The sequence below is a fragment of the Coturnix japonica genome, chromosome 4 (assembly GCF_001577835.2).
Source record: "Coturnix japonica isolate 7356 chromosome 4, Coturnix japonica 2.1, whole genome shotgun sequence".
NCBI lineage: Eukaryota > Metazoa > Chordata > Aves > Galliformes > Phasianidae > Coturnix > Coturnix japonica.
In genome coordinates this window covers 78,576,824-78,603,282 of record NC_029519.1, presented here as the reverse complement: position 1 = coordinate 78,603,282, position 26,459 = coordinate 78,576,824, and positions in this window count along the sequence as shown.

Genomic DNA, 26,459 nt, shown 5'->3' with positions numbered 1-26,459 from the left:
CAAACTAACATATTTTCATCAATTCACTGGAAAACATTCAACCATCTTAGACACACTATACTACAGCCTATTTGTTTTTAATAATATTTGTGATTAAAATAGTATCTTCATAAAACTTTTAGTAGTTGTTAACCATTTAAGTAGAAAAATCTCTTATTCAAAACATTTCCTTGGAACAAATTTCTTTTCAAAAGCATACTTCTGATCAGTTTTAGAGATAATCTCTGGAAACTGTGGCAATTGTAGCAGTAGCAACAAAGAGGTTACCTTTACAGTCATGCACACAACTGTTTGAACTAGTCTGTGTTCTTCAAGATGTCAGTAATAAGTTCTGAAGTGTCACAAAATAAAGAGATTGAATGCAGTCTAGGTCATGAGTGATTAAAAAGTTGCTGCCATCGAATACCTGCTTGATTGCCTATGTGAATTGAGTTGATGGGGATCAATTTAAAACATAGCATGGGTAGTGCTAAAATACATTGCAATTACTAAAAAGCATTTCTTGAAACAAGTCATGAAGACTCCCAGAGGTGAGCTGGAGAAAAGAGAAAGTGGGGAAGTCCTTGCAATAGTTTAGAAGAAAACATATGGAAAAGCAACTCTGAATAACTAAAGTGATCATGGTGACTCCTCTCAGTCCTGGATATTTTGCTGTGGTTCCAGAGGCAGAGTTATATTCTTGGGAAAGACATTCTGGAGATTCCAAATTAATGCCCAATCTAGGAAACTGACATCACAGTTACTTTTCTGGATTTAAATGCTAGCACCTCCTCCAGTGTGAAACCAAATCCAAATTTCAGTGGCATCAAGATACAACAAATTAACTCACAGTAACATCTTTCACAAAATCTCTGAAGCAAAATAAAGGTCCACTTCTAAAAGAAAGAAAGGGAACAAATATGCTTTTATGCATGTTTGCATAAATGATATAGAAGTAGAATGTAAAAAATTATCTGACTGCAAATGTGACATATCTTTATAATTATGGTAAGGTAGCCTTAAAGTGTAGTATTGATAATGTTCTGCAGATGCTTTCTGAAGTGAAATGTTGTTTGCAGATGTACAATTCAGTAAAAACTTCCTTGAATCAATAATAATTTCAGAACTCTGAAATATATTCAATGCACTCATTCCAAAGCATTCCTTGGAATATAAACTTATTACATTATGCCATGGACAATTAAACACAGAATGATAGACTTGTCCCTTCATCTATTCATATTATCTGACTAGAAATGTTTTCTTAGCTAATTGCACAAGGAAGATAAGCATCTATTGTTAGTCTTCTAAGCTTCATGAGTGTTTTCTTTTCTTGTCACTAAATGTGCTCTGAGTCTCTTTGTTAAGGTGAATGACTTCTTTATATCTCTAATCTGTAGCCAACAGGCTGTAAACATCAAAAAAGATGCTTCTGATTTGCATTCACAACAGTGGAAGGTAATTACAAATAGCTTCTAGATCAGAATATAACACTTTATTCACTTTAGACTAAATGAATAACCACAATTCAGGATAATAGAGAATTAAACCTTTGAACTACTATCTTTAAAACTTGCACAGTTGAGTAAAATGCTAGAAAATACATAAGTAAATAGACAAATCCTGTATAACTTAGTCTCTGACAGACATGAGTAAAAGACCATGAAGCACTTTTATCTCTGGCTGCTACTGACTTCAACATTCTATAAGGCTGTAAGCAAGTAGGTTGGAATGATGTCAAATCATCAATTATTTCCCAGAATTACCTGTTGTGGACATAATCATTTTCTTGCAACTGTCACTATAACTGTAGTAAAAAGCTTCTTCACCATAAGCCATTTCCCTGTATATGTGCTAATTTAAGGCCTGTGGGCAGAGTGATAAGGGAAAGTGGGAAGAAAGCAGAGACTTTCATATGAGATTAACTTGGGAGTTAAGAACTTGATAAAATTCAGTGATACTGATGTGACTGTGGACACTTTGAAAAGCTTAAAGGTGTGGAAATGGAGTGACAGCTTTGGTGGATGAAGGGAAGGTGACCAATGTCATTTACCTGGACCTGAGCAAGGTCTTTGACATGGTCCCCCATCACATCCTCATCTCCAAATTGGAGGGAAGTGGATTTGATGGGTGGACAACTAGATGGATAAGCAATTGGTTGAAAGGCCGCAGACAGAGGGTGGTGGTCAATGGCTCTATGTCCAGGTGGAGGCCGGTAACGAGCGGTGTCCCTCAAGGGTCTGTCTTGGGACCGGTGCTCTTTAACATCTTTATTAATGACATCGATGAAGGAATTGAGTGCACCTTCAGCAAGTTTGCTGATGACACCAAGCTGAGTGGTGTGGTCAATACGGTGGAGGGAACGGATGCCATTCAGAGGGACCTCGACAGGCTGGAAAGCTGGGCTCGGATGAACCTAATAAGGTTCAACACGGCAAAGTGCAAGGTTTTGCACTTGGGCCGGAAGAAGCCCAGGCACCTATACAGGCTGGGAGGAGTGGTCCTTGAGAGGAACTCAGCAGAGAAGGACCTGGGGGTCCTGACTCAACACGAGCCAGCAGTGCGCTCTGGCAGCCCAGAAAGCAAATGGGATCCTGGGCTCCATCAGGAGAGGGGTGGTCAGCAGGGATAGGGAGGTGATTGTCCCTCTCTACTCTGCTCTTGTGAGTCCCCATCTGGAGTACTGTGTCCAGGTGTGGAGCCCTCAGTATAAAAAAGACATGGAGATTTTGGAAAGGGTCCAGAGGAGGGACACGAAGATGATCGGGGGCTGGAGCACCTCCCCTATGAGGACAGGCTGAGGGAGTTGGGTACGTTCAGCCTAGAGAAGAGAAGGTTGCGGGGTGACCTCATTGCAGCCTTTCAGTACCTGAAAGTTTGGAACTTTGTAGAGACACATTTTGCAACTGTTAGATTTTAGATCAGCCTGTTTGTGGATGCAGCTGCAATCTGGATAATAAGTCTGTGCAGGCTCTCCTGGATCTCATGACTATTCCAGGAATGCAAATAGTGATGAACAGGGTATAGCTATCATATGGCCAGTGCATTTGTGCCTAGGATTGTCAGAATAGGATTTTCCACTCTGCCAGTGTGAATATAATCTTGTTAAAAACTAATACTTGATGCTACCACCCACAGGTTCTCTACCTGCCTTCTTGACAACTTTGTTTACTTGATGTGAGATCACTCTGTGATCTGTCAACAGTAATCTCTCAAAAGTACTTTCACTTCAATTATGGATGTAGTTCTAAATTTGCAATACTTTTTCTTTCACTCCCTCAACTATATCCACATATATTTATATATGGATATATGTACAATTTACTAGAAAACAATTTGCAAAGCCATGAAATGCTGACCTTGTCAGATCCTGGGGAAAAAGCAAAGAAAACAAAACTTGGAATTTCTGAAGTTAGTTTCAGGTATTTTAACCAAATATATCCACTCTGTTTTGCTTTGCATGCTGCCAGGGCAAGTAGAAGTTACCAGTAATTCTATATGCTGTCTCTTGGAGCAGCGAAAACTGTTCTCTCTGTATATGAAGTAGTAATTTTCAGCACTCACATACACAAAAAGATGATCCCACACTTTTCTCTTGACAGCAGAAATTCAGAAGAAAAAAACACAACACAAAACACAACACATTTTACCTGAATGTGACAAACATAACATTGACCTTTGTCGTTTAGAATGAAAATGTAGCATTGCCCTGTCAGCAAATAGCAACCTGTGATTTTTATGCATCAGTTGAAAAACTACATAGGAACAGTTTTCAAAAGGAAAGAAAGATATGGCTGTGTTTACTTTGAAAATTGAGCAATAAATGATTAAAACTTGTATCACTGCTCAGAGATCAATCCTGATTACATATTTGCTATAAGGACATGTATTCTTTAAACAATGTTTCAGAACCACTGATAGATTATAATCACCAGGAACAACCAATAACTGAGAAGAATCTTCCCTTATGATTGTAGCAATCAACTATGGTTGTGCAACACTTGCAGAGATTAGAGAAGTATCTCAGGGAGCTCTATTCAGTCAATTATTTAACACCTTATCTATCATGGCAGTTAAGCTTCTGTAAAGCAGACATAAATAAATTTTAGAAGTACTTATACTAAGTGTAAGAGTTCTAGAAGAAAAAGAGTACTTTGCAGCATCAAGACTGCATGTGACCACACAACAAGGAAACAGAAGAAGAGCAAAGATAACTTTAGTACGTATTGTGTCTCTATATGTCTTCACCTTTGCTGTCCAGCTCCCAAACAGTACAAAGATTGTTCTGTTTTCCACTTGTAATGATTTCCTGGGGTCATACTGATGAGTGAAGTGTGGCTGTTTCTAGGATAACTGATGATTATCTGGAGAAATACTGTTTATTGTTTTGAATATAGACCACACTCTAAAAACAAATGAGAAGCTTTAATGGTTTCATAGTTTCGTGCGGGTTGGAAGGGACCTTAGAGATCATCGAGTCCAGCCCCCGGGATTCGAGCCTCTGTGTAGCAGAGCGGCACTTCTACCACTTGCGCCACAGGGGGGATTCGAACTCCGGGCCCCAGTGTTGCAAGGCGGCGTCTTTAACCACTGCGCCACAGGTTCTACCCTTTGTTCTTATTGCAGATATAAGGTAGCATAAGAGTAAGAAGTTTTCAAACAGCCCTTCAGACCAGAGGTCAGATGAAATACAGGTGTCAGTACTAGGAAAACTTTGCCAAACCTGAGCTATTTTACACTAAATAAAACCTTTGTTGTGTCATTGGCTCTGTGTTGGCAAATCAGTTGGCAAAACCTCTTTATTAATGTACCATACTGCCCTCTGTGCATAATTTTCTATGGTATCATAATGCATCTATTGCTGAGACATAACCAAATGCAGTCTAAGATGACATGAATTGCTGGATTCTACTCATACCTTAGACGGTGTTCACTAATGAAATGTTATTCTCTGCATATGACTCTGAACCATCTTTAAGTAAAGAATAAATTGCTCAAAGAGAAATTTGAGCAGGGTTCAAAGGCCACAAATGGTTGGGGGTTTTCTTTTTGTTTTGTTCTTATTTTGCTTCTCCAGCTTTAAATAGTTTTAAATGGCTTATTAACTACTGAAAAGCTCAGCTGGAAGACAACTCATATACATATATATTTGCTGATGATTTATGAAAGAAACATGAGGGAGAATAACTTTATTTCATTACCATATAACCTCCTTAAGAGAGAGCTCTCAGTGACTCTATAGCAGTAACTGTGATTAATTATAGCTATTGAGAAGATCAATCTGTCAGTTAAAGTAACATTTGTTTTCCATCCCTTAATATTTCCTTGTGATGAAATAATTCTAGATATGAGAGCAATGACATATGTGTGTCCTACTCTTTGAGTAGATGACTGTGAATGTCCACAGCTCTTTGATTTTTATTCCTTTAATACTATAAAACAAAACAAAAGCCTTCCCACGTTCAAGAGGAAACAGAGTCTTTCAGTTTTCTTTGATACATACACATATATATATGTATATACACATGCATGTTGAGTATTCAGCATGGGTTCACCAAGGGGAGGTCATTCTCAACCAACTTGGTAGCCTTCTATGATGTTGTCACTAGCTGGGTGGATGGGGGGAGGGTGATGGATGTAGTCTAACTTGATTTCAGCAAGGCATTTGATACTGCCTCACACTACATCCATATAACAAAGCTGAGGAAGTGTGGGATAGATGAGTGGACAGTGAGGTGGGTTGAGAACTGTCTGACTGGGGGGTTGTGGAGTCTCCTCTGGAGATACTAAAGACCCACCTGGACCCTACCCGTGTGACCTGGTGTAGGGAACATGCTTTGGCAGGGGGCTGGAGTCAGTGATCTCTGGAGGTCCCTTCCAACCCCTACAATTCTGTGATTCTGTGATTTATCTTAAATGGAATTCAAGTTGTCTGACAGATTGTGGGTGTTCTTTTTAAGTGTTACTCTTTCCTTTGAACACAAATGAGAATGAGTTAAAACTAAACAAAAGTGAACAACAGCCTAAAAAGGGCAAGTAGATTAGTTTCACTGTGACTTTAAAAGACTGATCTGTCTGGGGAATCTGAAAAATGTGAGCACCCACAGGTCTGCAGATCTGCTATTGTTGGAAGTCCTTGGCACTAAAGCAATTCCAGCTATGTCTATAATGTCAGTACCAAGGTTCATCAAGAAGAATTTCTGTCATTGCAATGTGACAAAGTCAAATGACTCTTTCACAAAGGGGAAATGTAAGAAAAGAAAATAATTCTGTGACAATTTATTCTGGCATCAAAAAATGTCAATGTATTCCATGGAGAGCCTGTTTAGGTTATTTAGCTAGACTTCTAATGCCTTTGTTGTCATCTGCATTTTACTTCTGGATTGTTTATGTAGTTTTTCACCTGGATTCACAACTTATTGCAAGTTCTTATCCCTAGTAGGATTTAAGATGTGTGTAAGTGACACCAAGGGAAATGGTTCAATGACAGGAATTGGTAGATCAGGTTGATGGTTGGACATGGTGACATTGAAAGTCTTATCCAACCTACAGGGTTCTATAACAGCTATGATTTGTTCTGCACTTTGGGTAGGAAACCTGAATGCACAGCTCAAGACTGATAGCCACAAGTGACAAGGAAGGAGGAGATACACACCAGTCTTCTCTTTGCAATGATGTAACTGGATGCTCTTTGTATGTTGCAATTGAAGCATAGCACAGAGTAAGGAGAAATGGGAACAGCAAAGTATATGTGAGAGTTAATAGGTATTTACTTTGGTCATCTGCATGTTTCTTCTTTGGTGTGAAGGTCTTCCTTAAGGGGAGGAAGAGATCTCCTAGCCTTCAAAGTTTCATTATACAAATCTCAGACCTAACAGAAACTTACAGGTTAACTATACTCCAATTGCATACATTTGACATCAACATAAACACCAGGCAGACTGTGAGTAACAGCAAGCAGGAAATAAACTTTGAAAGATTTTCCACAGCATCATGGTTAGGAGGGTTCATAATTTTGTCATCTGACCTTTGAAAGCTTGAAAAAGCTTGACAGAGTTTGTTTTGGGTTCAACAGGGAAGTCTGAAATTCCTCAAATAAGTGAGAGAAAAAATCATTTATTTCTTTCCAAGTGTAGTATTAATAATTCTTCACATATCTTTGTCAAAAGGAGACTTCTAAATGCAAGAAGTTTTAAAAAGAATCTTTAGCCAAAGTAAAACTAGGTCATTTTTTTCTAGATGAAAAACATAAGACATCCTTGTTTCTACTATGTTTTTAGACAGTGGGACTTGAGTCATTAGAGTTCTGAGAGTTGGACTTAAGCTTTAATGAGAGTATAAATAAGTGTGATGTTCTTTGTGTCTGGAGGTCAGAAGTTGGAACTCAAATTTCAGTTTTAGCATTTGTCTTTTCCTGCTACTTCTTGTTACTTGGTCCATGTTTGTCCAAAGCACTCAATATACTTCAACTCTTCTGCATTAAATCTTTTAATTCAGAGTAAAAGGATTTTAAGGAAATTTCAGTGAAATAAAACCAGTTGTGTAACTGTGGTTTAACCTTGGCAGGCAGCTATGGAGTACATGGCTGTTTGCTAATTCTTCTCATTTGGAATGGTGTAGAGAATTGGGGAGATAAAAATGTAGGAACTCTGGATTTAGATAAGGACAGTTTACCAGGTAAAGCAAAAGATGAACCTGCAAGCAAAGCCAAACAACAAATTCATTCACTACTTCCCATCAGCAGGACAGCATGAGAATCTGAAACATCCTTGACTCCATGCAGCACAGCACTGCAGCAACTAAAACATCAGTGTGTTAATGCCACTATTTTCATCAAAAATCCAAAACCTTGCATTGCAGAAGCCTCAACAAAGAAAACTCAAATCCCGCTAAAATTGCAAGGTGTTAACTGTTGTAAATACTTATATGTAGCTGAGCACAAGCTAGTTCCAGCATATAGGCTATTCAGTGCAATATGCTGTATATTACAGAACAAAATTCGTATTAATGTTGCTAAGGAAGTGCTGGAATTCAAGGTGGAGAGTCTTCACATCTTCATCTTGCTATTTGACCAAAGTTGCTGCTGGGCATGCAGATTAACAGCATCAGCATGAAGGTAGCTTTGTGCTAGGAGATCACTGGGAATTCTGTCAATCATGGAGCTGTACAAGAACATACAGAATCTCAGTGAAGGCAAAATGATAAAACATCTAGAAAAAGATCAGTGGATAACCAGTGTGCTTCCAGATCTAGATACAGAATGCACCCTTAAATAAACAAGTGACCAGACTGACAGCTATCAGTTCCATGAATACTTACTTGAAATTTTTAACATTGATGCTTGCATGTAAAGCCTTTATCCTGTTTGGGGGGTTCTCTGCAACTGAGTGATGGAATTATGATATATGTGTACTTCAAAGAATGTGCTATGGGAGGAGCAGATCCCATAGAACAAGAACCTGCATGCAAAATGCTGTTATGTCTGAAGAGCAGTCAAAATAGCCTGTCACCAATTATATTAATGCATTAATCCAAATAATCTCTGGGTGTAAGTTATGAGAGGAAATCTTTCAAGACAAGAGTAGTTGGAGAAGTGTGAAAGTTGACTTAAGGTACTTTAATGAAACCTACTATGGAATAATTTGTTAATTTGTACTGATAAAGTGACTGATGTTTTTTCTATTAGACAAAAACAGTACTATAATTCTTTTTAATAGATTTTTGAAGCATCTGTTACGATACCACAACAGGTACTAAATCTTAAATGACATGATATTTTCCATTTAGAACGTAGTCTGCAAAATGAATACTAATCTCTCAGCAAAGAATATGCCAACTTTACCTTCCTAAATGTAGACATACTGGCACTGATCTTATCGGATATACTGAAACATTGCACCATAATATGGGAGTTTGCTTGTATTATGAAATACTCAAAGTGTTTTTCTTTGGATCACTATGGTATTTTTAAGTAAACAGCATCTCTGAAAGCAATCTGTACCTCTTTATAGATACGTGAATATAGGAAACCATTATCTCTTTCTTACTCATTTTTGTTGAGTGAAGATATCCTTACATAATGATTTTTACTTTATTTTTTTTCCATTCTGTGAATTACAAAGGATTGAAAAAAATCCTGAAAACAGAGTGTTAGCAGGTATTAACTGGGACATTATTTGGTTTCTGAAGACAGTCTACAATAGCTGTTAAGATTCTTAAAATGGCTCCAGGGAAAGCTAGTGAAGGTCCAGTTCTACTTACTAGCCTACTCCCAGTATCACTAGATATCACCTTGTATGCTCACATAAAAAGCAATTTAACAGAGCACAGTGGAAAACCAACATATCTGACTATAGGTAATCTGAAAATAAAATTAGATTTATGCTACACTTCCCCCCCTTCCCAGTATTCAGAGAATATCTGTCTTCTACCATATAATTTACTGAGGAGTTCAGAACTAAAATCCTGAACCTCTCTTTGATTACACTAGAAAATGTGAGCCTTCCAGTCTCCCCCTCTGGCAGACTTCTGAGTCTTCAGCAAATATTTATACAAAGACTCAGTGTACTGTGTCAATGTTTTTTCAGACTATTTTGGCCACCTTTTAGAGTCGGTGACATTAAATTCCATCTAATACTTGCATCTAATTCCCAGTGCTTTGGGAATAGCACATTTACAGTAAATGAATGAGACCAGACCTGATTTCTCTTATGTTCAGCTTTTATTTCTCTGTAACTCCATTGGGTGTAACTTCTCTCTCTGAGTGGAGCAATTCCACTTCAGTGGAGCTTTAGTACCACTCCTTCTGCAGTACAGAAACACTAAATACCATCAAATATAGTCAAGGAAAAGCCTCTCTTCCTTTCTCCGTTCTACTTGTATGAGCTCATGAAGGTTAAGCACATCTGTGTCAGGTGGTAGCTAACACACCACATTTCTTCCAAGTGTTTACTTTTTCTAAAAGCCATTTGTTACATAGATCCAACTAAGGGTTTTCAGTTATTCTAATTATTTTGTTTGTGGGAAATTTTCAGGTAATGTAATATGAAATTAATTAATAGTAAAAAGATCAGGACTCTCTAGCTTCCGAATTCTGGAAAGATCCAGTGTATTAATTCCAAAATATCTGCATAAGAAATGACATATTCATGCTCCCCTCCTTCAGTGTCATGAAACTCTGCAATATCCTCTCTCCATTTTCCTTTCCTAAGGCAATAGTTTCAAAAATTGAAAACAAGCCTAAACAAGTAATATTTCTTCCTGCATCATAACATCCCTCTTGATTTTCAAGACTAATTGCTTTCTTTCCATTCAACAGTACCAGGGTCCCCATCAAAACATTATTTTGAGGAGAATAAGACATTTTGTGATTTACACATTAAAACTTCTACCCTTCCCTGACATGCAAGCTGTGTCCTATACTATCCTTATTCATCAGTATTGCATTAACTATTTACTCAGGAATGTGGTTTAAATATATTTACCTGAACTTGGGAATAGATTCTGATCGGTGATTTAGGATTTTTTCATGTCAGTCAGAATACTGATGCAGAATCAGGAAAATGGTTGCTCCTATTCCACATAGCTGCTATCTCAGAAAGCTGCTATCACAGAAACAAACTTCTTAGTAATTCTTCCCAAGAACATATTTACGCAACTGTGTCATGCTTGTACTGAAGTTCACTTTTGAGAATTAGTCTGTTTGTCAGACTAGAAAAGAAATGAGATTAATCGGTTTCTATATAAGTGGATGAATTTGGTGTGTTGCCCCTGCACAAACAGTGATTTGAGAGATGAGAAGGAATAGCAGTGATCCCAGAGAGTTAAAAACTGTAGACACGGAAGCTCTCTAGTCATGTTCTAGAAGAATACAAAATAAAAAATAAAAATAAAAATGTTACTTTCAATTATTATTATCATCATTATTAACATCATTATTATTTTAATGAAAAAGCTTTCCAGGTAACCTGGTGTTTTAAGAAAAGATGTAGAAGCCAGAAATCTTTGTTTGGAATTGTTACTTTGCTACCTAGTATTCTTGTATCATTAGGTCACTGATTATTCTATCTATTTTCTAACCTATATAAAAAAGATTGTGATATTTGAAAGACAATGAAGATTCATATTTTAATAATAAAGTTTGGGCAGATGGTGGAGCAAGCATGGAATGCAATAGCGTAAAGTTTTGATGGTATCTGTGATCAGCTGAACTAAGATAAGATAAAGTTTGGATATAGAGGTAGGCCAGGCAACTTGTGAAAGGAAATGTTACGGCTGCCACACACTAGAAACTTGAATATAAAGTAACAATTTGACTAAAAGGATTTGTTCCAGAGTCTCAGATACAGCATGATCATTCTCATGAGTGTGCTTCAGTTCCTAGCTACTCCATTTTCCTAGGAGCAGCAATACACAGTAGCTAACATGGGGTATAGAGCTGATTAGTCCTCACCAAAGTTAATGCCGTCAATTAAGAAGCTTAAGGATTAATGCATAAAAAAGTTACTGCTTAATGACAGGTTGTCTACAGCCAAGGACTTAATCACTATAGTCTATTTCTCCTAGTTACAAAGCTTCTCCCAAAGCTCCCTGTGCTGGATTAAGAAAGTTGAATACGATATAATAAATATTATCTGAGAACAGTAGGAGCCATCATATGAGAATTATATGACACAGAGTACATGAGAAAAGCATGAGAAATGCAAAGAACTACTCTTTGTGGTCAATCTGATATTGCAGGGACTGAAATGCTCAACATGAACTGAGGGTGAGAAGTAACAGAAGTGGACAAGGAGGTCTATCATCATGTTAGCACTATGATTTTTCACTTCTCTGTCCCCAGAATGGACATAGCCTTGCTCATAAGGCAAATTAATAAAGTGACATCTAGTGTTTTCAGAGTAAAACAATCTGGTTTACAGCCAGTTAGTAAGTTTTTTCTTTAATCCTGGATTCTCCTTTGTCAGTGAGAAGGCTTAGCCTCTACTGCAGTACTGCTAACATATGTCTATGATATTGTGGCCCAACAAAATAACATAGAAGGCATTACTTATGGAGCAGCCCATGTGATTTTAGATAACATAACCAGATACGACATCCAGAACAAACATAATCCTGTCATCCTGACATAATCTCCCACAGATGAGATCATCAACAGAATACTCCTGGTGGTTAGAGTGACTGTGTCTACCACGGCTTTGAAATCAGAGAAACGTATCTTGTTAGATCAAGTGTGTATGCTTCATGAAAGAAGCAATGCTGCTTTCAGGACTTCAGCATTTATATGGTGGATCTAGCTCAGAAATCAGTTTTGGAGGAGACTATCAAACATTCTATATTACATCAGTCTGTTTTCCATGATATCACAAGCAGTTCAATATCAGAAACCTAAACACAAGAAAAAAGTAAACCTGGAGATTCATGCAGAGATTCTTTCCCAAAACATTCCAGTAATTTGAGTTTCCAAGTTTTCTTGAAACAGATTATTTGCCTTTGTATTCAACATCTCATGATGGATTTTTCTTTCCCAAGCTTTATTATACGTATTTTTTTTTTACTTTATTCAAACATTAAACATCCATGATAATAAGCGGCACCTCACTGTGCTAAATATCCACTGTTTGATCTCTATAAATATTCAGCAAGTGTCAGTGAATGTTAAATTTAGGCATGGATGTCAAGTTTTGGCTGGCATTTGGTTTATCAACTTGAAACACAGGAAAAGAAGTCTGTAAGGTTCAGTCATGTAGACTATCGCTTACCTTAGGAATTGCAAGATCTCGAAAAGTGTTAGCTTGGTAGGTAGAGTAGTATGTGTTCTTAATTCTAGTAAAAGTTATTGCACATGCAATTGGGTTAGTAGTTCACCTGTCCCAGTCTACCCATCATCTTCAGTTTGTTTTTTGTAAGAACAAGTTGTCAGCACAACAGGAGTCTGTAACACAAATGAGTTTCTGACATTCTATCACTAATTGGATAGTAAAAGTCTAACTGAGAAATCCATCCCCAGCTTCAGTGCTGTATCTCCCAGTACATCTTTTTTTCAGGTAGGAAGTTATATTGAAAGAAATGATTGCCCAGGCAAATCTAGGGTGGCTTGAACTTAGTGAAGCATTTGGAAGATCAATTTCAAACACAATTTCAAATTCTCAAAAGTAATTGACTTCCCTTCTATTATGTACCAGCTTCTGCACTGTTGCATGAACCTTTACATCTGTCACAGAGTAAACTAAATAATCTAGAAAGAGCACAAGTTTATAATACCCTCTGAGAAAATTATTGGAGACTGATGACATAAAAGGGTCTTAAACATCAGATGTTGATGGAAACAGTTGAGAGTGGATAGGAAAGACTAATCTATATTACTGTTTAGAAATGTACTTACAAAATACTGTATCTCTTTTATTCGTATTGCTGTTGTAAAGAAGGAGAAAGTAGAGTCTTGGGGATTTCCAGTACCAAAAATTGAATTTTGCTTTATCTTTGTCCTGACCAGAAGTTTTCACTGTCATGAAGTAGGAAAAGGAAGGCAGTAAAAAGTCAGCTACTTTCTTGATCTAGTAAACAAATACACATCATTTCCATGGGCATCTGACAAAATAAAATACCAAGAAAATTGTCCTTCAAATTACTGACTGCTAATAAAATGACCAGCAAAGCAAACTTTTGTGCCAGAGGGTTCTTTCCAGTGCTATAAGCATCTACAGTAAATTCCCTACATGATGTTTAGTTAAGTTCAAAACATCTGAATTATTAAACATGACAGAGAAAACCATCCTCATCTTAAAAAGAGCTGCACGCTCCCAGGGCTGTTGAATCCAGAGAATAGAAATAGTGCCAAATTCTTCTGGTGCCATCCTACTGATGCTACCAGACTTCAGTGAGGCTGACAGCACAATTTTACTCCTCATTTTTATATAGCAGAATACTTATTAGTAATAATAAGAAGCCAGGGCATTACATGCCGAAGTTGAAAATGTTTGCACCTAAAAACTCATTGTAGACAAAGGAAACCTTACGTTTGTTTTAAAGCATTTTTAAAAAGTGTTATGTATAGCTATGATTGTCCAAGATACTTGCATTTTAGTAAGAAAGTAGGAAATCTCCATAGGCAGCTGTATGCTTAAAAGTTTAAACGTCTAAACAACAAAGATGAGAGTTCTACACGTATCTTTCAAATAAAAAATAATGTTGAATATTTCTAGTGATTCCACAATATTTACTGTATCAGGAAAAACTAATTTTAAGGCTATAAGAGACTGACACTGTGCTCTGATTCATTAGTCCAGAAGTGATGTGTTCTGTTTGTCAACATAGTCACCACCATTAAATATGCTTTTTAATGTATGCATGTTCACTGATGATAAAGAAGAGCCTGCATACTGGACTCATAAAAATCTGCATGGCTACTCAGAATGTGGTTTGTCTTTCATGTCACTGTTGCCACTGCTGAAACCTACCACCTCACTTTGCTTTGTCTCTATGAACATTCAGCAATTGTTGATGAATGTCAATAAGTGTCATTTTTTCTGCACAGAGGTATTTAGTTCCACATCTTTGCTTCATACACACTTCTATGTTGGATGCCATTCTGTTAGATTGCCCCACTGCTGCCATGTGTCCCATGGCAACAAAATGAAACAGAGTATTGGGTGGAAGGTTCACCCTCTACTGCCATTCCACCAGCACTTGCCTCTGACATTGTGGGCCAACACAAATAGGAGGTAATAGGTAAAATAGGAGGCATTACTTTTGGAACAGCCGTCATAACTGTACAGTTAATGCAGTTTCTCATGACAGAACAATGTATAAATGTCAGTTTGATGCAGATTATGGTCAGTCATGTAGAGCATTTACAATAATCCTAGGGCAATGGCAGGATATATCAATGATGTCCCTGTTTCAAGAAGCTTGGCTAGGCAATAATTAGCAGTTATGCTGTGCATTAACCATCACACTGACAGGCTTTGGTGTATCTTGATAGGTCAGAACAAGGTTAAAACAAAGATTAAAAAGCTGCAGAACTGAAATGCTTAGGAAAACACAAAGGTGAGGAACAAAGTAGGAAGCTAATAACAGGAACATATTCACACACCAAGAGCAGGGAGTCAGAAACAACTGGAATAAAATGGCTATGGATCAATTGAAGGTCACTGCTGGAATTTCTGTAGTGAAATATGCAACATTACTGTAGTGGAATACTCAACAATTTCACAGGTAGCTAAGGCTTATTTTCAAAAAACATGGAATCCATTTACAACAGATCACTTTAAACAAATAAAATACAATCTGGTGTTACCATTCTTTGTGATTTTCCACAATACTTCTTGATCTTAGATAATTCTTATCTTGTTCTGATGCAGAAATAACATTCCATTCCCACAAGATACAACATCAAAATGTTAGTCACTTTTAGTTGAAAAATCTACGAATATCGAAAGAAGAATTTCTGCTTTTTAAAAATTTCATTGTGATTAATTATACCCTAACCACATTTTCAGCAAGGTACGGTATTTATGCTTGATGCCTGCTTCTAGCAATTTTTCAGACTTCTTGTGCATTTTTAAGGTGCAGCAAAATCCTACTCTAGTGTGGCCTCTTGAAAAAAAAAGAAAAAAGATGAACTTTAATAGTGTTGACAAGCAACTCAACTAATCAATGAACATATACTGCAGATTAATTAATTCATGTTTGCCAAGTCTCATAAGGTATTTGACTATTGATCAGTTTTGTATGAGGAATGAAGAAGATTGCGTTTAGTAATGTTAAAACAGTACAGAATATCTCTAGAAAGAAAGAAAAACTAATGCTTTATCCAAAGTTATCAAGAACATGGGGAACATGATTACAATAATTAAGGTCATGAGCAGAAACATATTATTAAATTTACTGTATTTGAAACTTATTCCACTTTTTTTTCATTTTAAATTGAGACTCATCAGTTCATTTCCTAACAAAATGAAAGTGCGTAAATGCTGTTCTAAAAGAATATTTAGGATTCAGGTAGACACATCTTCACCACATTTTGGAGCTTCTAGGTTTGGTACTTGAGAAATATTTAATTGTAGTCAGTCATGACAACACTATAAGTATCCTGAGAGATCAGCTATAGATGTTCAACTATATAATTATTCTTGATGAAATTAGAAATATGCAGAAATAAAAATAATATAGATATTTTAAATAATGAAAGCATCAGCTAGAGAGATGAAATGACATAAGTTTTCTTAAGCACACACAATATTATAATAAATAATCAGATATTAGAGACTGAGTATTTTGTCCAAAAATGTGAACATTAGAAGCTATTAAACTGAAATCAGGTGGCTGACTTTCACATTTAAAGAAGTGTGAGAATGTTTCCTTGCCTACTGCATCCAAATGTGCCAGAGAAAACAATTATGACTGTTATCTTCTGATGAATTATCTGAACACACAACAGATTTAAGGGTTCCTCTAAGGAAATATATATATATATTTAATATATAATATATATATTTAATACTTTATTGGGGATATCATTTTTAATCGCAGTGTTAAAGACAATGGAAGTCCTCTGGCAATGTTTCTGTTCAGTACTTTGGGTGGTGAATTCTTTGGAAAATAAGTTATTGTAGGTAACCAACATACAGTAGTCTGATGTACCAATTTAAGACAATGTTCTTGAACAAAATTCAGTTAAACCTCATTTCTTTCTTGCATCTGTGCTTGCTAGAAATGTAAATTATTTGCTCATTAAGATTTTCAGCTACAGTTTTATTTCAGAATGAGTACATACTGTCTTACAAAACTGAAAATTTTGCAAAAGATGCAATGAGTAATACTGAGAAGCAATATATTTTTGTATTGGATCCTACTTCATGCTACTAACTTATTCATGTTGTCTATGATTGATAAAATCTTCTGTTATGCTACACTACAGAAAAACAAACAAGCAAGCAAATTACATTGTTTAATCTACGTTATTATGGTAATAGTTATTTTTTCATCACAAAAAAAAATCCAAACAACAATAACAACAACAAAAAAAACACCAAAACAACAAAACCAAACAAACAAACAAACAGTGATTCAGTTGAACACCAAACTCTTTAGAAAATCAAAATCTCTCCTCTTTCTTGCAATGGAACAATTTTGCTTTTACATCAAGGTTCCTTTATCCATAGTTCCAACTAATTCCTATACACAGCCTTAGCCTGTAGTTTTAATTTAGGCTCAGTTTATTATCCCATTCTCTCACCAGACACCCTTGTGAGTCTTCTCATTGACTCATTTGCTGGCAGATCTACCCAAGGCTAAACTCTTCCCAAACTGAACAAATGCTGTTTCTGCATCTCCCCTTTATTGCACCTGGACTTCAACCCCAGCCATTTTTGTGGCATTCTGGTGAGGGCTAACAAGGTCTTAAAACATCTTTTTTAGTTCAACGCTTCCAAAGCAGAAATCTCTTCAGGGGTTGCTCTCACTGGAAAGTTTTTTGGAATAGAAAGTTTCATAGTTGTACCCACAGATGATAATGCTGTGAATAATTCAAAGATAATAAGTCTCAATCATGGCCACAGTCTATGTGGATTACTCAATACACAGATGTGTAAGGATCTCAGCTGGGATTTTATGCCATACTGAAATAGACATGGAGAATTTGTATCCATGAGTTTATTACTACAAATAATTACAAGTGAAACAAAACTACTATAAAATTTTTACCATTAAAGCAAATATATATTGCTAGAATAATGCAAGTATTTACTACAAGTAACTACAGAAAATTCTCTATTCATAGACAATCCACATCAAGGAGTATGGAGTCAGCCAAGGTTTTCCAGCAGGGATTCAGTCTGTCCAGAATGCCTCATGCAGAGAAGTTCATACCATGAAGATTATTTTGGAAAAAAAGTCATCTTTTATACCTCTTTGTTGTAGAAACGTGAGTGTAGGAGACCAGGTCGCGTATCAGCAGTTGCTGTCTCCCGTGTTACTGGAATGACAGCTTTTTATCATGGTTTTTTTCTTCTGAACCCATCAAGGTTTCTTTGTCCTGCTATCTACGCCTCATTATTGAGGTTTTGTCTGAGCTTATCTGGAAGGTCTTAGGGCTCCAAGCTAGAAGATGCCTTTCTTTGTCAGTAAATGTACCGGGTGACCTTTGTAGTGGCTCCGTCACCACCTCTTCTTGTATATGTTAGAATGTATCTCATTCTTGGACTCTAAGCTGGATAAATCAAGTCTTATTCCACAAATGTCTCTAATTTTCTTTGAGACAGTAAGTTCAGTGCACAAATAGTAAATTTTCTAAAATTTCATTCATGTAGAAAAGCTTTCTCAGGTTCTCAGCAATGATAGCAATTAGGCTCTCCTTAGGCCTCAGTTCCATGAAAAACCCTCACATATTCTCTATGACCCTATGTCCTTTAAGATGTCTAGACCTTTCCAAAACAGTGTATCTACATCCTAAAGGGAACCATAAGCAAGTAATGGTTTCCTTTTGTCCTTTACTGGGCTCAGTAGAGCGTTCTGAAATCTGTGGCAAAGAAATTTTAGGGGTAGTTCTGACTTACCTGCTCATTCTCATTGTTTTTTTACTGGTAAAATATTAGCAATATACATTGTTATCTATGTGCACCTTGAATGCACAAAAAGTACTCGAAAAAACTAACCCACTGATCCAATGAATCGATTCTGTCATCCAGAAGCCAATATAATTGCATCGAATGCTGTGGTTAGATGTTTTCAATTATTGCCTCAGAATTTATTGGCTCGTCTCCCTGCTAGGGACCTTGAGAGTTAGACAAGAATTCTATCAGTGAAGGAAACTGTTCCAGTATATAATCTTAGTTATGTTTTAATAATTAATGTAATTATAATTAAGAGAATACCTTGGGCTATTTCCACTCCTGAGAAGCAGATGTAGCAACAGTCAGGTGGGAGATTCCACAAGCCTTAAAATGACAAGAGTGAGCTATGTGTAGGATATTTGTTTTCACTATCAATAAACAAAGTCCATTAAGATTAGAAAGCTATTCTTCAAGCCCTAAGATTGCTTATCTCATGATGCTTCTCGCTACTAGATGAATATATACAAATATATTTTTTAAAAAATAAAATATAATTAAAAATTCAAAAATATTATTATATTTCTCTTGTCTTTTATTATTATTATTATTATTATTATATATTATTATTATTATTATTATTATTATAATAAAAGACAAGAGAAATGTAGCAGCAGGGCAATTTTAGGGAGTTTGCATAGTGTACATAGTACAGAGCTTGGTTTTGCACAGTGTGTCTCTGCTTTTGGCACACTCAAAGGAATATATTCTATGGGTATATATAATATATATACCCCTGCTAGCCTTTGTGGTCATATTTTGGTACTGACTGCTGCAGAATTAACTGGAATTCAGTGTAGGTCAGTACATCAGTGCAATCCAAGAGTAGAAAGATGGGTTTGTAGCCTCAACTGCACAGTCCACTATTTACCACGTGTAGGGGATTGAAGCCAGCTAATTTAAAGCTAGCCTGGGCATCCTGCAAAACGCAGTACAGAAGAGACAGGTTTTGTACTGAAACCACCTGTTCAGAATTTCTTTTGTTGTTGATGGTGAGATTAGAGGAGAAATCCATTCTGCACATCCAGAGAAGACTGTGACCTTCACTGAGAAGTTGTGAGGGAAGCAGGGTGTGAAATTAGAGTTACCTGCTGTAATTTTGCAAAATTAAAATGTGATGAGCAGACAGTGTTCCCAGCCAGCTTCTTGCAGATCAAAGCTCTGTTCCAGCAGCTAACAGGCATGTTGGTAATGAAACAGACTCACAAGCTGACATTGCTTTTCCTGTGAAACACCATCCCCTTGCAAAGCTGTTGCCCTTGATAAAAAGGTATCAGAGGGTCATATTCTTCTCCCTGCTGGAAGTTTATTACACAGGTAGATGCTCAAGCTAAACTTATTAAGGGGATTGCTTCCTTTTGCATCCATCTCTTGGCCAGATGTCCATTTTAGTGTGCCATCTGAACACATTGAAGCCAAGACTGGCTGTTTTCTTTTTCTGATCTTTCGACTACTTAGTGAGCTCTCCTTTAATGACTGCATTTTAATCTCTTGACTCTTTTGACTTCTACAAGCCGACTTCTCACCAACATCCTGGCATTCAGAGTATGCAGTGACTTAAAAGGAATGCATTGCTCCTGTGACATAACTTCCATAAACCTGCTTAAATTTGCATAAAGGCATATATTGTCACTTAAATCCTAAGTGGACAAAACAGCTCAATGGAAGCTACAGCACTGACCATCAAACTTTCAATGAAATTCTCCATTTCAATATTATTACTGTCTGTCTTAATGCATGAGTAGGTGGCAGGAAGGCCCCAGGTGCTTTATATTGAATTTACTTAGTCATTCTTTGCACTCCTCACTGACCTGCTGTAATCTGATTTTGGCACTGTGAGCTGCTGCGGGTAAAGTGAGTAATATTCAGAAGTGCTCAACACTATCGATCAATTATAAACAATGATTTTGTAATGTGTGATGGTACAAATCCATTTGGATTTAAATCTCTGTGTAGCTAGTGGGGCAAATTTGTCTGAGTTATCGGTCCAAGAATCTCATTGTTCTACTAGAGCTACACAATTAATTATAGTCTAACAAGTTATAGTGATTTCTGACATACAACATGAAGATATATTCCTAATTGAAATACAGATTTTAATTCTGTTTTACACAATGATACATTCACGTTTTTCACCCATGTGTCTGTAGCTAAAATTTTTAATTCATCATGTCATGTGTGTAATCTCTAGTGTACATATATATGTGAAAATGGTGACAAAATTCACACTAAGTAATATTTTCTTTAGCTGTGAGCAAGCAACACATTCTATTTTCCAGCTTGCTTCTGGTGGAAAAACAATCCAAATCTGTGATGGCTAACAATCATTAGTAGTCTATATGTAGTTATAAATTAGTATAATTAGTAGCAATATTATATTTGATGGCAGTCTAGTGGGAACCTATCTTGCAGAAACATATGTGGTCTTACAGCTGGTGGAGCCTTCTGTAGCCCAATTAATTAGGAATGAGCATTCACAAGACAGTAAAGGCACTTAACTTGGTTGAACTCCAGCTAGATAGGCAATGCAGACAAAATCATCAAAGCTGGTTTTCCATGGCTGTGATGCAATAAAGATTTTCCTTACAGACTCTTTATTTGTTTCTGAGAAAGCCATGTCTTCAAAGCAGTTTTGAATTCTGCTAAAGCCTTGCCTGCACTCCCAGATGGCCATCATTCCTCTCCACTTCATCTACAGAACTTGATCAAGAGGGAAGATTTGGAGGATGTTAATATACAGGACCACGGCCAAACCAAAGCTGTGCTGCAGTGTGAGCAGTTAAATGAAGAAAATATTAATGAATACTGAGGCAATTCAAACCAAATTTTGTCCTCAACTGTAAGGACAAACCACACATTACAGATGAATACTGCAACCAATCCAGACTGAGAGTAAATCTCATCACTTATGTTCTGAGCACTGATGCTTTTCATGAAATTGCATCATCCTTCCTCATTCAGCATGTCCCCTAACCACTTGACAGAGTGGTGATTCTTTTTGCTCTTCCTCTGTGACCTGATGAATCTTTAATACTTTCATTAAGACTGGATCAGCTTCAGCAAAATGTCTTGCTACAGTTTCTCGTTTTGGTGTCTAAATTTATTGTCATTAATTTATTGCTGGAAGATTTTTACTGCTCTTTGGTTTCTTTCTTGAAAAGTTTTGCTGGCATGATTGTGCGGGACGTTCATTTGCCAATTATTAGCTTAGCAGGTAACTTCTGCTTTTGTTGATCAGCTTCACCAGTCTTCAAAGAAAGACAGAAATTAATAAAAAAAAAAAAAAAATAGAGGATTTGGAAACATCGTGCATTTATATAAGGAAGTGTCCTGAACAATATTTTGAAGAAAATAATAAAGTATTCAAAGTTCTCACTTGACACTCAGGGTAGAATATGAGAGGAAGAAAGGCAGGCAAGAAAGAAGTAAGTATGCTATTTTGTGGATTTTACTTTTCCATTTTTAAGTATCATTGCTGTCTTGCTTTTCTAATGCCTGAGTTATCCTAAATATATATATGTTCTGCTCCAAAAATAGCTTAATTTTCTTGTTAATCAAATTTGGAATAAGAGGATCAATCAGTCATCTCAAATGTATGATTATTTCTCATTTGTTGGCTCGGTCACTTGAGAAGGTGGATAAAACCATGTCTGAATGTCTCCTGGTATTCCTGTTGTGTGATGTTTGGCTGTTATTTAATACACTGATAGGTATGTAGTATAATTGATCCAGGGTAACCTAGATCAAGAAAGCAAACTACACCATTGTTTCAAAAGAAAACTCATCTTTAACACAAAAAATAGTCCATTTGAGATACACGCTATTTGAAAAAGAAAGAATAAATACAGTTGAGGAAGTACAAAATTCTCCTCCCAGAGTAGTTTCTATAAGTATGGTAAGGTTATGGCAAAGTTACCCACACAGATGACAAAGCTGATGTAATCTTCCAAGATTTCAATAAAGCTTTTCACACTGTTTCTCACATTATTCTTCTGGACTAAACGTCTGGCATTCAGCTGAAAAAATACGTAATGCAATGGGTGAACAATTGGCTGATGGATCAGGCTAAAAAATTATAGCAAACGAAGTTACATCAGGCTGTCAGCCAATCACAAGTGTTGCTCCACTGAGTTTAATTTTAGGACCAGTTCTATTTAATATCTTCATTAATGACTTGGTTGTAGGACATAAAGTTATACTAAGTATCTCTGAGGTCAGTACTGATTTGGGAGGACCTGTTGACTCCCCTGAGGGTAGAGGTGCCTTGCAGAAAAATCTTGACAAAACAGAGGGCTGGGCAGTCACCAACTGCGTGAAGTTTCATAAGAGCAAGTGCCAGATTCTCTGCCTGGGATGAGACAACCCTGGATATACAAACAGACTGGATGATGAGAAGCTGGAGAGTAGCCTGGTAGAAAGGGGTCTGGAGGTTCTGTCTGACAGCAAGCTGAGTGTGAGTTAATAGTGTACTCTGGCAGCCAAACAGGCCACCTGTATCCTGGGGTGCACCAAACCCAGCACTGCCACTATGCATGAAGGATTGTCCCATTCTGCTCTGCACTGTGCAACCTCACCTTGAGAACTGGGTGCAGGTTGGGCACCATGTTATAAGAAGGGAATCAAACTATTAGCGTACGAAGTAAGGCTACAGAAATTATGAAGGGTCTGGATGGAAATTGTTTTGTTGGGTCCAGAGCAGAGGAGCTGAGGGGAGGCCTCATGGTTGCTACAGCTTCTCACAGGGAGTGGAGGAGCAGTGCTGTGCTCTGCTCCCTGTGACGGTGACAGGGCCTGAGGGAAAGGCATGGAGCTGTGTCAGGGGAGATGCAGTTGGGGGTTAGGGAAATGTTCTACCCCAGAGGGCAGAGGGCATGGAATAGGCTGCCCAGGGCAACATGCAGAGCCCTGAGCTGCTGGAGTTTAGGAAGCATTTTTACACAGCTCTCCAACACAAGGTTTATATTTTGGGTGGTTCTGTGTGGAGCCAGGAGTTGGACTAAGTGATCCTTGTTGGGTTCTTTCCAACTATAGATATTCTATGATTCTAAAAACTATTCATTGCATTCACTGATTTTTTTCACGTATGGGATCTGGGCTTACTATAACCATCTAATTTAGTAACAAAAAAACACTCCACTTCATAATGAATGTTTCATCCCAGTAGGAATCCTCATTTTCAAATGAAAGTAATGGTTCTTGACATTTCTGAACTTTGTCTTTTACATTTCCATACTGATGATGTCCACAGTGAATCTAATCTCAGTGAATGATTTTGTCTGTATTATCTCAACACAGAGAATTAAGCAGAAAACAAAAGCACAATCTTTGAAGAGATCAAAAAGTAATCTTGAAGAGAACTTGTTTCTGAGATAAGGAATACTTAAGACTGTAAATTACCATCTGTGGAAAATCAATTTAATTCCTACAAAAATGTGATGTATTGCTATTCTCTACAATCCTGGGCAGATTCTATTCTCTCCTTATGCTGACATGACTATTCAGAACTATATGTGGATTTACCTTCTCACTTTGTGGAACAAAATATTTTTTAACATGAGGATATTTTCTAAAAATTCCAAAATCTGTTGGTGGATATAAAATAAAAGGTTATGGGGAGAAAAAAAAAATAATAAAAAAAAAAAAATAAAAAAATTGGTCAATGCTCTGTTTGGAATGAAAATATTTCAAACTTCTTTGGACACAAGAGCTAGATAATGGCAGTGAGCTGGGAGATGCACAAGCTGTATAATGACAAAGAGGCAATAAAACTAATGAAGAAAAATCAAAGATACACCATTTCACAACTTTTTTGTTCTTGTTAAAGAAGAAAGCTTAGTTCACTACGTACATAAAAATAATTAACAAAATGTATGACATATTAGATTGATTCCACTTAGTAGATGTAGACAAGCAGAAGGGCCAGCCCACAAGATTTCAGAGTTTTCTCTGTCAGTACTAAGGGCAGCAGCTGAACTGCTGTCAACAGCTGTTGTAGAAGCATCTCCTTCTTCAGCTCCTGTCTTGTCTTGATTCCTTGTAGATTTCAGAATCAGCTACTCAGCTGACACTCAGCAACATATGTGCATGCAGAGAGCGCTGTTCCCACAGCACCTATTGAGCATATCAGCTTACCTCTTTGAGCAAGGAAAAAATCCTAGCACATGGTGGTTGCAGATGTAGCACCAGAGTGTGAGCCAGCAAGTGGGTAATTACACCAAGTGGAGAAGAAATGCTGAGCCATGGAATGAGATGGCTCCTGTAATTTCCAAAAGCAAACAGGTTACCATGGGGTAAATATTGGAAGAAGCAAAATACATATATTGGGTTCCTAGGAAGTAGAAATATTTTGCTTATATAACTAATTAGAACATGCCACAAAAGTTATTCTTGCATTAGATCTTTGAATCATTAGAAGAGGTCAAAAAGACCATAACAGAAAAGGGTGTTGGAAACAGTAGAAAATTAGCATGGCTATGGATTTGTAGGTGTGAAATTTATAATGTTATATGCTAAGGTACCAGTTGGGTGAATTGTTAAAAATGCATCATAAAGAGTAGAATTAATGGGAATGAGCCTATGATATTGTGGTAAAGAGTTAAAAGATTCAGTACACATTATTTCTCATACCTCTATTACTATTCAACAAGTATAAAAAAAGTCCCAATCTAATGTTTATATGAAGCTCTTAAAAACATAAATGTTAGAAAAAAGAGAGCAAGAGGAATAACAGATTCAAGAGTTGAGAAAAGAAGCCCATTATTCATAGCTGTCACCAAAGGAATCAGTGCAAGATTTGTGTTGTTTGAAATATTCATAAGTGATCCAGAAAAGGGAACAAGTAGTGAAGTGACAAAATTTGCAGATGACAGAGAATGATTCAGGACATTCCAGTCTGAAACACATAGTAAAAGGTTGTAAAAGGTTCTCACAATGCTGAGTGACAGGAAGATACAATGGCAGATGGAAGGCAATTCTGGTTAAATATAAAACAAACACATGGGAAAGAAATTTTAACTTTACACAAACAGAGGCAACCTCTAAATTAGATTTTGCCACTCTGGAAAGTGATCTAAGAGTCACTGTTCACAGTCTTTTCAGAATTTCCACTCAGCTCTCAAGAGCTGTCATGAAGGTAAATAGAACATTACGGTTAAAACCAGCAGTGAATAAAACATGAAAAGCATTAAGCTGAAGTAAAAAGAATAATAATCTGTAGTGGGACCACATTTTGTGCTTGTGTAGAATTGCATTTCTTCATCTGATTAAAAAGAAAAAAAGAAAAAAAAAAGAAAAAAAAACAAACAAAGAGATGCTACAAAGAAAAAAAAAAGAAGAAGAAGGAGAAGAAGAAGAAGAAAATGACAGGCATAAGAAAATGAAATGTCTTCTCTATAAAGAGCCAGAAACTTGTTTAGGAATTTTCAGATGAGAAAAGGCAGGCAGAGTTTCACATAGAGATGCAAAACTATGTACTGTGTGGAAAAGGAGAATGAAAAATAATCAGAGGGAATTTCTCATATTACTCTTTCTTAGAAAATAAAACCAAATGAAACCAAATCAAAGCACGTAGACGAAGGTCTGAAGCTAATAAAATGAAGTATATTATGACATTGCAGAATTCCATGCCACAGGATTTTTAGAGGTTTATCTGTCTATATGGGTTCAAAATCAGTCACATTTGTGGAATGAAGTCCCTCCAACAGCTATAAAACACAATGCTATAAATGCAACCTGCAGCACAGATTGCATCAGATGAGAGAAGGTGGACAGGTTTGAGGGTTGTACCACACCAAGCACTGCCCTAGTCTTTCAGCAGGCATTTTATATATCATTTTAGGGCTTCAAGCCTAACCACACAGCCATTTGCAA